The sequence below is a fragment of the Schistocerca cancellata genome, unplaced genomic scaffold (genome assembly GCF_023864275.1).
Source record: "Schistocerca cancellata isolate TAMUIC-IGC-003103 unplaced genomic scaffold, iqSchCanc2.1 HiC_scaffold_1100, whole genome shotgun sequence".
NCBI lineage: Eukaryota > Metazoa > Arthropoda > Insecta > Orthoptera > Acrididae > Schistocerca > Schistocerca cancellata.
In genome coordinates this window covers 5,506,369-5,519,016 of record NW_026047099.1, presented here as the reverse complement: position 1 = coordinate 5,519,016, position 12,648 = coordinate 5,506,369, and the positions used below count along the sequence as shown (strand labels likewise).

The window sequence follows — 12,648 nt, the reverse complement described above, 5'->3', positions numbered from 1 at the left end:
ACTACGCAGACACCTGGTGTGAGAAGAGGCGAGGCGAGGCGAGGCGAAGCGAGGCGAGGAAGCCCACATCGCTACCAGTGGGCCCTCCAGCACGACACTGCCACACCCCGCACAGGCCCTCCGCTGAACACCAGGGACAAGATGCGTCCTCCGCTAGTGTCGAAGGCTACACGCGCCCAGCGAATGACAGGGGGTGCAACGAGCAGCAGTGCGTCTCACACACGCGGCGGTGCGCCCGCCAATTCGGCCGTCACTCTGCTGGGACGCCGGGCGCGCCTCCCCGCGCCGTCCTCGAGGAACTGGCGATTGCGGAAGGAAGCGCTTTCGTCAAATGCGGCTGAAAACTAACATTTTGTGTGTTGGGAGAAAAGCCGAACGCGAATTCTGCCGTGCTGCTACATTAGATGAGCGCCAACGGCCATACCATGATGAATACACCGGTTCTCGTCCGATCACCGAAGTTAAGCGTCATCGGGCCCGGCTAGTACTTGGATAGGTGACCGCCTGGGTCAACCCGGGTGCTGTTGGCTCCCTTCCCGTTTTTTTTTTTTTTTGTTATGTTGCCAGCCCAATTTTCAAACTACGTTTCTGTTGTGACAAAGATGCTTACTTAAGCCTTTTAAACTACTGTAATGGTACGAAAATGCAGTAATTAACTCAGTTTGAGGGAGAATGTGCTAACCAAGTTTGCCAAGAAGACTTTGAAAACGACAAAACAGTACGAATCGGCAGGTGATTTCTGAAATACGTCACCGCCTATTGTTGTGTAGGAATGTAGAGTTCCAAATTTGATTTGTAACCACGAATTTATTCCTTAGTCGTCTCGTCTCGTCTCGTCTCGTCTCGTCCCGCAGACGTTTGTCGTGCTTGCGCTGTCATATGGACCACGACCCGAGCGGCAGCGAGCGGCAGTCGAGCAAAGTCGGGACAAGTCGGGACGGGGGCAGGGACAGGGATAGGAATGGTGCGAATGCACTGCAAACTACGCAGACACCTGGTGTGAGATGAGGCGAGGCGAGGCGAGGCGAGGCGAGGCGAGGAAGCCCACATCGCTACCAGTGGGCCCTCCAGCACGACACTGCCACACCCCGCACAGGCCCTCCGCTGAACACCAGGGACAAGATGCGTCCTCCGCTAGTGTCGAAGGCTACACGCGCCCAGCGAATGACAGGGGGTGCAACGAGCAGCAGTGCGTCTCACACACGCGGCGGTGCGCCCGCCAATTCGGCCGTCACTCTGCTGGGACGCCGGGCGCGCCTCCCCGCGCCGTCCTCGAGGAACTGGCGGTTGCGGAAGGAAGCGCTTTCGTCAAATGCGGCCGAAAACTAACATTTTGTGTGTTGGGAGAAAAGCCGAACGCGAATTCTGCCGTGCTGCTACATTAGCTGAGCGCCAACGGCCATACCATGATGAATACACCGGTTCTCGTCCGATCACCGAAGTTAAGCATCATCGGGCCCGGCTAGTACTTGGATGGGTGACCGCCTGGGAAACCCGGGTGCTGTTGGCTCCCTTCCTGTTTTTTTTTTTGTAATGTCGCCAGCCCAATTTTCAAACTACCTTTCTGTTGTGACAAAGATGCTTCCTTAAGCCTTTTAAACTACTGTAATGGTACGAAAATGCAGTAATTAACTCAGTTTGAGGGAGAATGTGCTAACCAAGTTTGCCAAGAAGACTTTGAAAACGACAAAACAGTACGAATCGGCAGGTGATTTCTGAAATACGTCACCGCCTATTGTTGTGTAGGAGTGTAGAGTTCCAAATTTGATTTGTAACCACGAATTTGTTCCTTAGTCGTCTCGTCTCGTCTCGTCTCGTCTCGTCTCGTCTCGTCCCGCAGACGTTTGTCGTGCTTGCGCTGTCATATGGACTACGACCCGAGCGGCAGCGAGCGGCAGTCGAGCAAAGTCGGGACAAGTCGGGACGGGGGCAGGGACAGGGATAGGAATGGTGCGAATGCACTGCAAACTACGCAGACACCTGGTGTGAGAAGAGGCGAGGCGAGGCGAGGCGAAGCGAGGCGAGGAAGCCCACATCGCTACCAGTGGGCCCTCCAGCACGACACTGCCACACCCCGCACAGGCCCTCCGCTGAACACCAGGGACAAGATGCGTCCTCCGCTAGTGTCGAAGGCTACACGCGCCCAGCGAATGACAGGGGGTGCAACGAGCAGCAGTGCGTCTCACACACGCGGCGGTGCGCCCGCCAATTCGGCCGTCACTCTGCTGGGACGCCGGGCGCGCCTCCCCGCGCCGTCCTCGAGGAACTGGCGATTGCGGAAGGAAGCGCTTTCGTCAAATGCGGCTGAAAACTAACATTTTGTGTGTTGGGAGAAAAGCCGAACGCGAATTCTGCCGTGCTGCTACATTAGATGAGCGCCAACGGCCATACCATGATGAATACACCGGTTCTCGTCCGATCACCGAAGTTAAGCGTCATCGGGCCCGGCTAGTACTTGGATAGGTGACCGCCTGGGTCAACCCGGGTGCTGTTGGCTCCCTTCCCGTTTTTTTTTTTTTTGTTATGTTGCCAGCCCAATTTTCAAACTACGTTTCTGTTGTGACAAAGATGCTTACTTAAGCCTTTTAAACTACTGTAATGGTACGAAAATGCAGTAATTAACTCAGTTTGAGGGAGAATGTGCTAACCAAGTTTGCCAAGAAGACTTTGAAAACGACAAAACAGTACGAATTGGCAGGTGATTTCTGAAATACGTCACCGCCTATTGTTGTGTAGGAATGTAGAGTTCCAAATTTGATTTGTAACCACGAATTTATTCCTTAGTCGTCTCGTCTCGTCTCGTCTCGTCTCGTCCCGCAGACGTTTGTCGTGCTTGCGCTGTCATATGGACCACGACCCGAGCGGCAGCGAGCGGCAGTCGAGCAAAGTCGGGACAAGTCGGGACGGGGGCAGGGACAGGGATAGGAATGGTGCGAATGCACTGCAAACACCGCAGACACCTGGTGTGAGGCGAGGCGAGGCGTGGCGAGGCGAGGCGAGGAAGCCCACATCGCTACCAGTGGGCCTTCCAGCACGACACTGCCACACCCCGCACAGGCCCTCCGCTGAACATCAGGGACAAGATGCGTCCTCCGCTAGTGTCGAAGGCTGAACGCGCCCAGCGAATGACAGGGGGTGCAACGAGCAGCAGTGCGTCTCACACACGCGGCGGTGCGCCCGCCAATTCGGCCGTCACTCTGCTGGGACGCCGGGCGCGCCTCCCCGCGCCGTCCTCGAGGAACTGGCGGTTGCGGAAGGAAGCGCTTTCCTCAAATGCGGCCGAAAACTAACATTTTGTGTGTTGGGAGAAAAGCCGAACGCGAATTCTGCCGTGCTGCTACATTAGATGAGCGCCAACGGCCATACCATGATGAATACACCGGTTCTCGTCCGATCACCGAAGTTAAGCATCATCGGGCCCGGCTAGTACTTGGATGGGTGACCGCCTGGGAAACCCGGGTGCTGTTGGCTCCCTTCCTGTTTTTTTTTTTTTTTTGTAATGTCGCCAGCCCAATTTTCAAACTACCTTTCTGTTGTGACAAAGATGCTTCCTTAAGCCTTTTAAACTACTGTAATGGTACGAAAATGCAGTAATTAACTCAGTTTGAGGGAGAATGTGCTAACCAAGTTTGCCAAGAAGACTTTGAAAACGACAAAACAGTACGAATCGGCAGGTGATTTCTGAAATACGTCACCGCCTATTGTTGTGTAGGAATGTAGAGTTCCAAATTTGATTTGTAACCACGAATTTATTCCTTAGTCGTCTCGTCTCGTCTCGTCTCGTCCCGCAGACGTTTGTCGTGCTTGCGCTGTCATATGGACCACGACCCGAGCGGCAGCGAGCGGCAGTCGAGCAAAGTCGGGACAAGTTGGGACGGGGACAGGGACAGGGATAGGAATGGTGCGAATGCACTGCAAACTACGCAGACACCTGGTGTGAGAAGAGGCGAGGCGGGGCGAGGCGAGGCGAGGCGAGGAAGCCCACATCGCTACCAGTGGGCCCTCCAGCACGACACTGCCACACCCCGCACAGGCCCTCCGCTGAACACCAGGGACAAGATGCGTCCTCCGCTAGTGTCGAAGGCTACACGCGCCCAGCGAATGACAGGGGGTGCAACGAGCAGCAGTGCGTCTCACACACGCGGCGGTGCGCCCGCCAATTCGGCCGTCACTCTGCTGGGACGCCGGGCGCGCCTCCCCGCGCCGTCCTCGAGGAACTGGCGGTTGCGGAAGGAAGCGCTTTCGTCAAATGCGGCCGAAAACTAACATTTTGTGTGTTGGGAGAAAAGCCGAACGCGAATTCTGCCGTGCTGCTACATTAGATGAGCGCCAACGGCCATACCATGATGAATACACCGGTTCTCGTCCGATCACCGAAGTTAAGCATCATCGGGCCCGGCTAGTACTTGGATGGGTGACCGCCTGGGAAACCCGGGTGCTGTTGGCTCCCTTCCTGTTTTTTTTTTTGTAATGTCGCCAGCCCAATTTTCAAACTACCTTTCTGTTGTGACAAAGATGCTTCCTTAAGCCTTTTAAACTACTGTAATGGTACGAAAATGCAGTAATTAACTCAGTTTGAGGGAGAATGTGCTAACCAAGTTTGCCAAGAAGACTTTGAAAACGACAAAACAGTACGAATCGGCAGGTGATTTCTGAAATACGTCACCGCCTATTGTTGTGTAGGAGTGTAGAGTTCCAAATTTGATTTGTAACCACGAATTTATTCCTTAGTCGTCTCGTCTCGTCTCGTCTCGTCCCGCAGACGTTTGTCGTGCTTGCGCTGTCATATGGGCCACGACCCGAGCGGCAGCGAGCGGCAGTCGAGCAAAGTCGGGACAAGTCGGGACGGGGACAGGGACAGGGATAGGAATGGTGCGAATGCACTGCAAACTACGCAGACACCTGGTGTGAGATGAGGCGAGGCGAGGCGAGGCGAGGCGAGGCGAGGAAGCCCACATCGCTACCAGTGGGCCCTCCAGCACGACACTGCCACACCCCGCACAGGCCCTCCGCTGAACACCAGGGACAAGATGCGTCCTCCGCTAGTGTCGAAGGCTACACGCGCCCAGCGAATGACAGGGGGTGCAACGAGCAGCAGTGCGTCTCACACACGCGGCGGTGCGCCCGCCAATTCGGCCGTCACTCTGCTGGGACGCCGGGCGCGCCTCCCCGCGCCGTCCTCGAGGAACTGGCGATTGCGGAAGGAAGCGCTTTCGTCAAATGCGGCTGAAAACTAACATTTTGTGTGTTGGGAGAAAAGCCGAACGCGAATTCTGCCGTGCTGCTACATTAGATGAGCGCCAACGGCCATACCATGATGAATACACCGGTTCTCGTCCGATCACCGAAGTTAAGCGTCATCGGGCCCGGCTAGTACTTGGATAGGTGACCGCCTGGGTCAACCCGGGTGCTGTTGGCTCCCTTCCCGTTTTTTTTTTTTTGTTATGTTGCCAGCCCAATTTTCAAACTACGTTTCTGTTGTGACAAAGATGCTTACTTAAGCCTTTTAAACTACTGTAATGGTACGAAAATTCAGTAATTAACTCAGTTTGAGGGAGAATGTGCTAACCAAGTTTGCCAAGAAGACTTTGAAAACGACAAAACAGTACGAATTGGCAGGTGATTTCTGAAATACGTCACCGCCTATTGTTGTGTAGGAATGTAGAGTTCCAAATTTGATTTGTAACCACGAATTTATTCCTTAGTCGTCTCGTCTCGTCTCGTCTCGTCTCGTCCCGCAGACGTTTGTCGTGCTTGCGCTGTCATATGGACCACGACCCGAGCGGCAGCGAGCGGCAGTCGAGCAAAGTCGGGGCAAGTCGGGACGGGGGCAGGGACAGGGATAGGAATGGTGCGAATGCACTGCAAACACCGCAGACACCTGGTGTGAGGCGAGGCGAGGCGTGGCGAGGCGAGGCGAGGAAGCCCACATCGCTACCAGTGGGCCTTCCAGCACGACACTGCCACACCCCGCACAGGCCCTCCGCTGAACATCAGGGACAAGATGCGTCCTCCGCTAGTGTCGAAGGCTGAACGCGCCCAGCGAATGACAGGGGGTGCAACGAGCAGCAGTGCGTCTCACACACGCGGCGGTGCGCCCGCCAATTCGGCCGTCACTCTGCTGGGACGCCGGGCGCGCCTCCCCGCGCCGTCCTCGAGGAACTGGCGGTTGCGGAAGGAAGCGCTTTCGTCAAATGCGGCCGAAAACTAACATTTTGTGTGTTGGGAGAAAAGCCGAACGCGAATTCTGCCGTGCTGCTACATTAGATGAGCGCCAACGGCCATACCATGATGAATACACCGGTTCTCGTCCGATCACCGAAGTTAAGCATCATCGGGCCCGGCTAGTACTTGGATGGGTGACCGCCTGGGAAACCCGGGTGCTGTTGGCTCCCTTCCTGTTTTTTTTTTTTTGTAATGTCGCCAGCCCAATTTTCAAACTACCTTTCTGTTGTGACAAAGATGCTTCCTTAAGCCTTTTAAACTACTGTAATGGTACGAAAATGCAGTAATTAACTCAGTTTGAGGGAGAATGTGCTAACCAAGTTTGCCAAGAAGACTTTGAAAACGACAAAACAGTACGAATCGGCAGGTGATTTCTGAAATACGTCACCGCCTATTGTTGTGTAGGAATGTAGAGTTCCAAATTTGATTTGTAACCACGAATTTATTCCTTAGTCGTCTCGTCTCGTCTCGTCTCGTCCCGCAGACGTTTGTCGTGCTTGCGCTGTCATATGGACCACGACCCGAGCGGCAGCGAGCGGCAGTCGAGCAAAGTCGGGACAAGTCGGGACGGGGACAGGGACAGGGATAGGAATGGTGCGAATGCACTGCAAACTACGCAGACACCTGGTGTGAGAAGAGGCGAGGCGGGGCGAGGCGAGGCGAGGCGAGGAAGCCCACATCGCTACCAGTGGGCCCTCCAGCACGACACTGCCACACCCCGCACAGGCCCTCCGCTGAACACCAGGGACAAGATGCGTCCTCCGCTAGTGTCGAAGGCTACACGCGCCCAGCGAATGACAGGGGGTGCAACGAGCAGCAGTGCGTCTCACACACGCGGCGGTGCGCCCGCCAATTCGGCCGTCACTCTGCTGGGACGCCGGGCGCGCCTCCCCGCGCCGTCCTCGAGGAACTGGCGGTTGCGGAAGGAAGCGCTTTCGTCAAATGCGGCCGAAAACTAACATTTTGTGTGTTGGGAGAAAAGCCGAACGCGAATTCTGCCGTGCTGCTACATTAGATGAGCGCCAACGGCCATACCATGATGAATACACCGGTTCTCGTCCGATCACCGAAGTTAAGCATCATCGGGCCCGGCTAGTACTTGGATGGGTGACCGCCTGGGAAACCCGGGTGCTGTTGGCTCCCTTCCTGTTTTTTTTTTTTGTAATGTCGCCAGCCCAATTTTCAAACTACCTTTCTGTTGTGACAAAGATGCTTCCTTAAGCCTTTTAAACTACTGTAATGGTACGAAAATGCAGTAATTAACTCAGTTTGAGGGAGAATGTGCTAACCAAGTTTGCCAAGAAGACTTTGAAAACGACAAAACAGTACGAATCGGCAGGTGATTTCTGAAATACGTCACCGCCTATTGTTGTGTAGGAGTGTAGAGTTCCAAATTTGATTTGTAACCACGAATTTATTCCTTAGTCGTCTCGTCTCGTCTCGTCTCGTCCCGCAGACGTTTGTCGTGCTTGCGCTGTCATATGGGCCACGACCCGAGCGGCAGCGAGCGGCAGTCGAGCAAAGTCGGGACAAGTCGGGACGGGGACAGGGACAGGGATAGGAATGGTGCGAATGCACTGCAAACAACGCAGACACCTGGTGTGAGAAGAGGCGAGGCGAGGCGAGGCGAGGCGAGGCGAGGCGAGGCGAGGCGAGGCGAGGAAGCCCACATCGCTACCAGTGGGCCCTCCAGCACGACACTGCCACACCCCGCACAGGCCCTCCGCTGAACACCAGGGACAAGATGCGTCCTCCGCTAGTGTCGAAGGCTACACGCGCCCAGCGAATGACAGGGGGTGCAACGAGCAGCAGTGCGTCTCACACACGCGGCGGTGCGCCCGCCAATTCGGCCGTCACTCTGCTGGGACGCCGGGCGCGCCTCCCCGCGCCGTCCTCGAGGAACTGGCGGTTGCGGAAGGAAGCGCTTTCGTCAAATGCGGCCGAAAACTAACATTTTGTGTGTTGGGAGAAAAGCCGAACGCGAATTCTGCCGTGCTGCTACATTAGATGAGCGCCAACGGCCATACCATGATGAATACACCGGTTCTCGTCCGATCACCGAAGTTAAGCATCATCGGGCCCGGCTAGTACTTGGATGGGTGACCGCCTGGGAAACCCGGGTGCTGTTGGCTCCCTTCCTGTTTTTTTTTTTGTAATGTCGCCAGCCCAATTTTCAAACTACCTTTCTGTTGTGACAAAGATGCTTCCTTAAGCCTTTTAAACTACTGTAATGGTACGAAAATGCAGTAATTAACTCAGTTTGAGGGAGAATGTGCTAACCAAGTTTGCCAAGAAGACTTTGAAAACGACAAAACAGTACGAATCGGCAGGTGATTTCTGAAATACGTCACCGCCTATTGTTGTGTAGGAGTGTAGAGTTCCAAATTTGATTTGTAACCACGAATTTATTCCTTAGTCGTCTCGTCTCGTCTCGTCTCGTCTCGTCCCGCAGACGTTTGTCGTGCTTGCGCTGTCATATGGACTACGACCCGAGCGGCAGCGAGCGGCAGTCGAGCAAAGTCGGGACAAGTCGGGACGGGGACAGGGACAGGGATAGGAATGGTGCGAATGCACTGCAAACTACGCAGACACCTGGTGTGAGAAGAGGCGAGGCGAGGCGAGGCGAGGCGAGGCGAGGAAGCCCACATCGCTACCAGTGGGCCCTCCAGCACGACACTGCCACACCCCGCACAGGCCCTCCGCTGAACACCAGGGACAAGATGCGTCCTCCGCTAGTGTCGAAGGCTACACGCGCCCAGCGAATGACAGGGGGTGCAACGAGCAGCAGTGCGTCTCACACACGCGGCGGTGCGCCCGCCAATTCGGCCGTCACTCTGCTGGGACGCCGGGCGCGCCTCCCCGCGCCGTCCTCGAGGAACTGGCGGTTGCGGAAGGAAGCGCTTTCGTCAAATGCGGCCGAAAACTAACATTTTGTGTGTTGGGAGAAAAGCCGAACGCGAATTCTGCCGTGCTGCTACATTAGATGAGCGCCAACGGCCATACCATGATGAATACACCGGTTCTCGTCCGATCACCGAAGTTAAGCATCATCGGGCCCGGCTAGTACTTGGCTGGCTGCCCGCCTGGCAACACCTCGGTGCCGAGCGAGCAGTACTTCCGTGTGCGACTTGGCCGGCGGCGCCTCGCGTGTCGTCTGCTTCCTCTGCCTCGTGGCTTGTGTTTATACCTGACTGTAAGTAATGGAAATGATATACGATGATAGTGAGGAAAGACAGAATAACGTACAATGTGAGTTTGATCGATCTGTTGATAAACCATCGGCATTCGAAATTCACCGTTGGATATTAGAGGACTTGATGTTAAGGCATGATGACGTTCTTGGCATACAGTTTGATACGTTCCTTAATTCGGTGTTTTTGAAATTGAGATCTCCTGATATGTGTGATACTGTTGTGTCTGTCAATGACGGCGTGCGTAAATTTCGACATCTTGACGGTAAAATTAGTAATGTGACTGTGTCGCACGCCGGCTTTGGCGTTAGGCAAATTCGTATCTTTAACTTGCCTTTTGAAATACGGAATGATACTATTTCACGTTATTTGCGTCCGTACGGTACCGTTTTGTCAGTGATTAAGGAAAAGTGGTCCTCCGCATATTTGTTTCAAGTCGAAAACGGTGTGCGGAGTGTGAAAATGGTTGTCAGACAACACATTCCGTCCTTTATTCTGGTTAACGGCCACCGTGCGTTTGTGACTTATAGTGGACAGCCTCAAACTTGTTCCTTTTGTAGTGGCGTTGGTCATTACCGGCAGGACTGTCCTAAACGTAAACGGCCTGCTCAATTACCGATCGATGACGGTTTGCGCGGGGACAGCTTTGCCTCTGTCGCTGCTACGGTCTTAGGTACAGCCCCCCCCGCACCCGCGCGCCGCGTGGCCGATGCAAACCTAGCTGACGCCGCGGTTGCCATGGATGTGTCCACTCCCGATTGTGACCTTGCTTCTGTGTCTGCTGTTTCCGCGCCTGCTACGGCTACCGTGCAGGCTGACGAAAGTTTGTCTTTACCACGTGTTTCACTTGCGTCTGTGTCCGACCCCATGCCCGCGTCGGCGACTGATGTAGTGTCGGAACCTGTTTCGCAGCCTGTTACGGTATCGGAATCTTTTGATACGTTGCCTGCCTCAGTTGACATAGCTGCCGGTGCTCCTGTTCACACTGCTGTTGTGGAATCGCGGGAAATTTTTGTGGCTCCGAAACCGCGGCGTGATGAACTTCCGTCTCGCAGTTCTAGTAGGCAACGTGCTCGTAGTGTTGGTCGGTCGCCCTCCTCTGACAGGGGGTCTACACGACAGTACCGCAGTCCGTCTCCAGTTGACCGTTCGCCCGCCGCTTCCCGGCAGTCGCGGGTTGGTCGGCAGGACTCACAACAGCGTGTCGCGCGTCGGGACTCACGTGCAGACCGCGAGCGGCGGCCGTCTCCGGCTTCCGGCTGCGGGCGTCAGACACAGCAATCACAATCACAACAGCTTGCCGCTTCTCGCCCTTCGCTGCCCGACGATCTCAGCGTTGCCGATCAGAAGCGTGATGTCGCTGTTCGACATTTACGCACCGTTTTAAGTCAGCAGCCCACTGGTGACGGTTCCGTTGTGCCGACCGACACAGCTTCGGCTGTGGCGACGCCGCCATTGCCGACGAAACGGAAGGCTGAAGACACCCACCAGCGTCGGGTTTGTCCTTCTGCCCTTGAGCGTGTGCCGACCTCTTCTTCCGACGTGGAGATGCCCGTCGTTGATCCTTTGTCGGCAGCCTCCGGTGGCACAGATTCTGGGACCGCGTCCACCCCCACTTCCGTCCCCCCCACTGACTGGGCGGCGGATGTGGAAGGTGGTGCGGAGACTTAGTGATTTCTTTGTTGTCCCTTAATCCAGTTGACGGGAATTACACCCGTCTTTTTCGAGAACTTTTTATCCTTTTTGGTGGCTGAAATTCCGTCAATGTGTGCTGTCTGTTTTTTATGAGGAGTTTTTTGTGCTTGTGTCTTTTAATTGTGTATGGCGCCTGAGCGTTGTTCGTGGAATATTTTAACTATCACTGTTATTCTCTGTTGTTCCCTCTTCCAGTCGACGGGAATCAATTCAGTCTTTTTAGAGAAAATTTTATCCTTTTTGGTGGCTGAAATTCCGTCCATGTTTGCTGTTTGTTTTTAAATGAGGAGCGTTTTGTGTTTGTGTATTTTAATTGTGTATGGAGCCTGAGCGTTGTTCGTGGAATATTTTAACTATCAATGTCAACAAGTTGAGTAACCCGCACAAGTTGTCGGCTTTGCTCACTTTTTTACATGACTCCCACTGTCATGTGGCATTTTTACAGGAAGTTACGCGTCAGGCTCTGTTGTTTTTACTTGACGCTTCTGATTTTACTGTCGTTGATAATATAATGTCCGACGAACAGACTGGTACTGCTATCTTAATCCGTCCTGAATTCGATGTTAGCAATATTGAAATATTGCCAAATGGCCGCGCTATAGCATGTACCGTCAATGGTCTTGCCTTTGTCAATGTGTATGCTCATGCCGGTGACAAGCCAGCGCGGAATAAATTTTATGGTCAGGATCTCGGTCCACTTCTCCATCGTAATCATACTGACTTAGTGATCGGTGGTGATTTTAATGCTGTGATTGATGGTCGAGATCAGGAGCCGCGTCCTAACTGGTGCCAGGAATTACGTACGTTGGTTGACAGTTTTCGGCTCCGCGACACGTGGCGTGTGCTGCATCCGGACAAGACGCATTTCACCCACTTTTACGCCACCGGTCACAGTCGCTTGGACAGGATCTATGTGTCTTCGCCGCTCGCCGCCCACGTCCGGAAGGCGGACGTGTTGCCGGTTATTTTTTCAGACCATTGCGGTTACATGTGTCAACTCTTCTTGCCGCGTGCGCGCCCTACTCGGCGCCCCACTATTTGGAAATTTAACTGTAGCCTTTTGGACGATGCCAGTCTAACGTCTCAATTTACTGCGTTGTGGCGCAAGCTCTTGCGTGGTAAGGGAGATGGCGGCAGTACTATCGGGTGGTGGGTGGCGGTCGCCAAGCCGGCTATTCGGCGTTTTTTAATCGATTTTAGCCGCGATGCGGCGCATTGGCGTCGGTCGACGGCACGTTTTTACCAGGATTGTTTAAAGGATATTGCTCAGCGAGTCGCGACGTCACCTGAGTTGCTTCCGGTTTTTAATCAATTCAAAGCCAAGCTCCTCGATGATCTACGTCGGAAGGGTGTTGGGACTATCGCGCGGAGCCAACCGGTGGGTGACGTGGAAGGGGAGCCGCTCTCTCTCTACCACCTGAGCAGGGAGCGCCGGCGGCGCGAGCGGTTGGCCATCCGTAAATGGGTCCAGCGAGATGGCACGTCCACATCCGATGGTGCGGCCATTGAGCGAGAAGTTCACGCGCACTTTGAGACG

General features: G+C 54.4%; 9 non-coding genes and 1 pseudogene across 9 annotated transcripts; all 10 read left to right on the top strand.

Annotated features, from left to right (window-relative positions):
• Window positions 1–410: 410 nt before the first annotated feature.
• On the top strand, window positions 411–530 carry LOC126155365 (5S ribosomal RNA). Its single transcript, XR_007532863.1, has one exon. It is a non-coding gene; the product is annotated as a 5S ribosomal RNA (ribosomal RNA).
• An 861-nt stretch (window positions 531–1,391) lies between these two features.
• LOC126155530 (5S ribosomal RNA) lies at window positions 1,392–1,510 on the top strand. The gene has a single exon (XR_007532986.1). It is a non-coding gene; the product is annotated as a 5S ribosomal RNA (ribosomal RNA).
• An 867-nt stretch (window positions 1,511–2,377) lies between these two features.
• Window positions 2,378–2,497, top strand: LOC126155364 (5S ribosomal RNA). The gene has a single exon (XR_007532862.1). It is a non-coding gene; the product is annotated as a 5S ribosomal RNA (ribosomal RNA).
• An 855-nt stretch (window positions 2,498–3,352) lies between these two features.
• LOC126155528 (5S ribosomal RNA) lies at window positions 3,353–3,471 on the top strand. Its single transcript, XR_007532985.1, has one exon. It is a non-coding gene; the product is annotated as a 5S ribosomal RNA (ribosomal RNA).
• An 857-nt stretch (window positions 3,472–4,328) lies between these two features.
• Window positions 4,329–4,447, top strand: LOC126155527 (5S ribosomal RNA). Its single transcript, XR_007532984.1, has one exon. It is a non-coding gene; the product is annotated as a 5S ribosomal RNA (ribosomal RNA).
• Window positions 4,448–5,299: 852 nt separating this feature from the next.
• Window positions 5,300–5,419, top strand: LOC126155362 (5S ribosomal RNA). The gene has a single exon (XR_007532860.1). It is a non-coding gene; the product is annotated as a 5S ribosomal RNA (ribosomal RNA).
• Window positions 5,420–6,273: 854 nt separating this feature from the next.
• LOC126155526 (5S ribosomal RNA) lies at window positions 6,274–6,392 on the top strand. Its single transcript, XR_007532983.1, has one exon. It is a non-coding gene; the product is annotated as a 5S ribosomal RNA (ribosomal RNA).
• Window positions 6,393–7,246: 854 nt separating this feature from the next.
• LOC126155524 (5S ribosomal RNA) lies at window positions 7,247–7,365 on the top strand. Its single transcript, XR_007532981.1, has one exon. It is a non-coding gene; the product is annotated as a 5S ribosomal RNA (ribosomal RNA).
• An 873-nt stretch (window positions 7,366–8,238) lies between these two features.
• On the top strand, window positions 8,239–8,357 carry LOC126155523 (5S ribosomal RNA). Its single transcript, XR_007532980.1, has one exon. It is a non-coding gene; the product is annotated as a 5S ribosomal RNA (ribosomal RNA).
• Window positions 8,358–9,214: 857 nt separating this feature from the next.
• LOC126155420 (5S ribosomal RNA) lies at window positions 9,215–9,332 on the top strand (annotated as a pseudogene).
• Window positions 9,333–12,648: the final 3,316 nt, after the last annotated feature.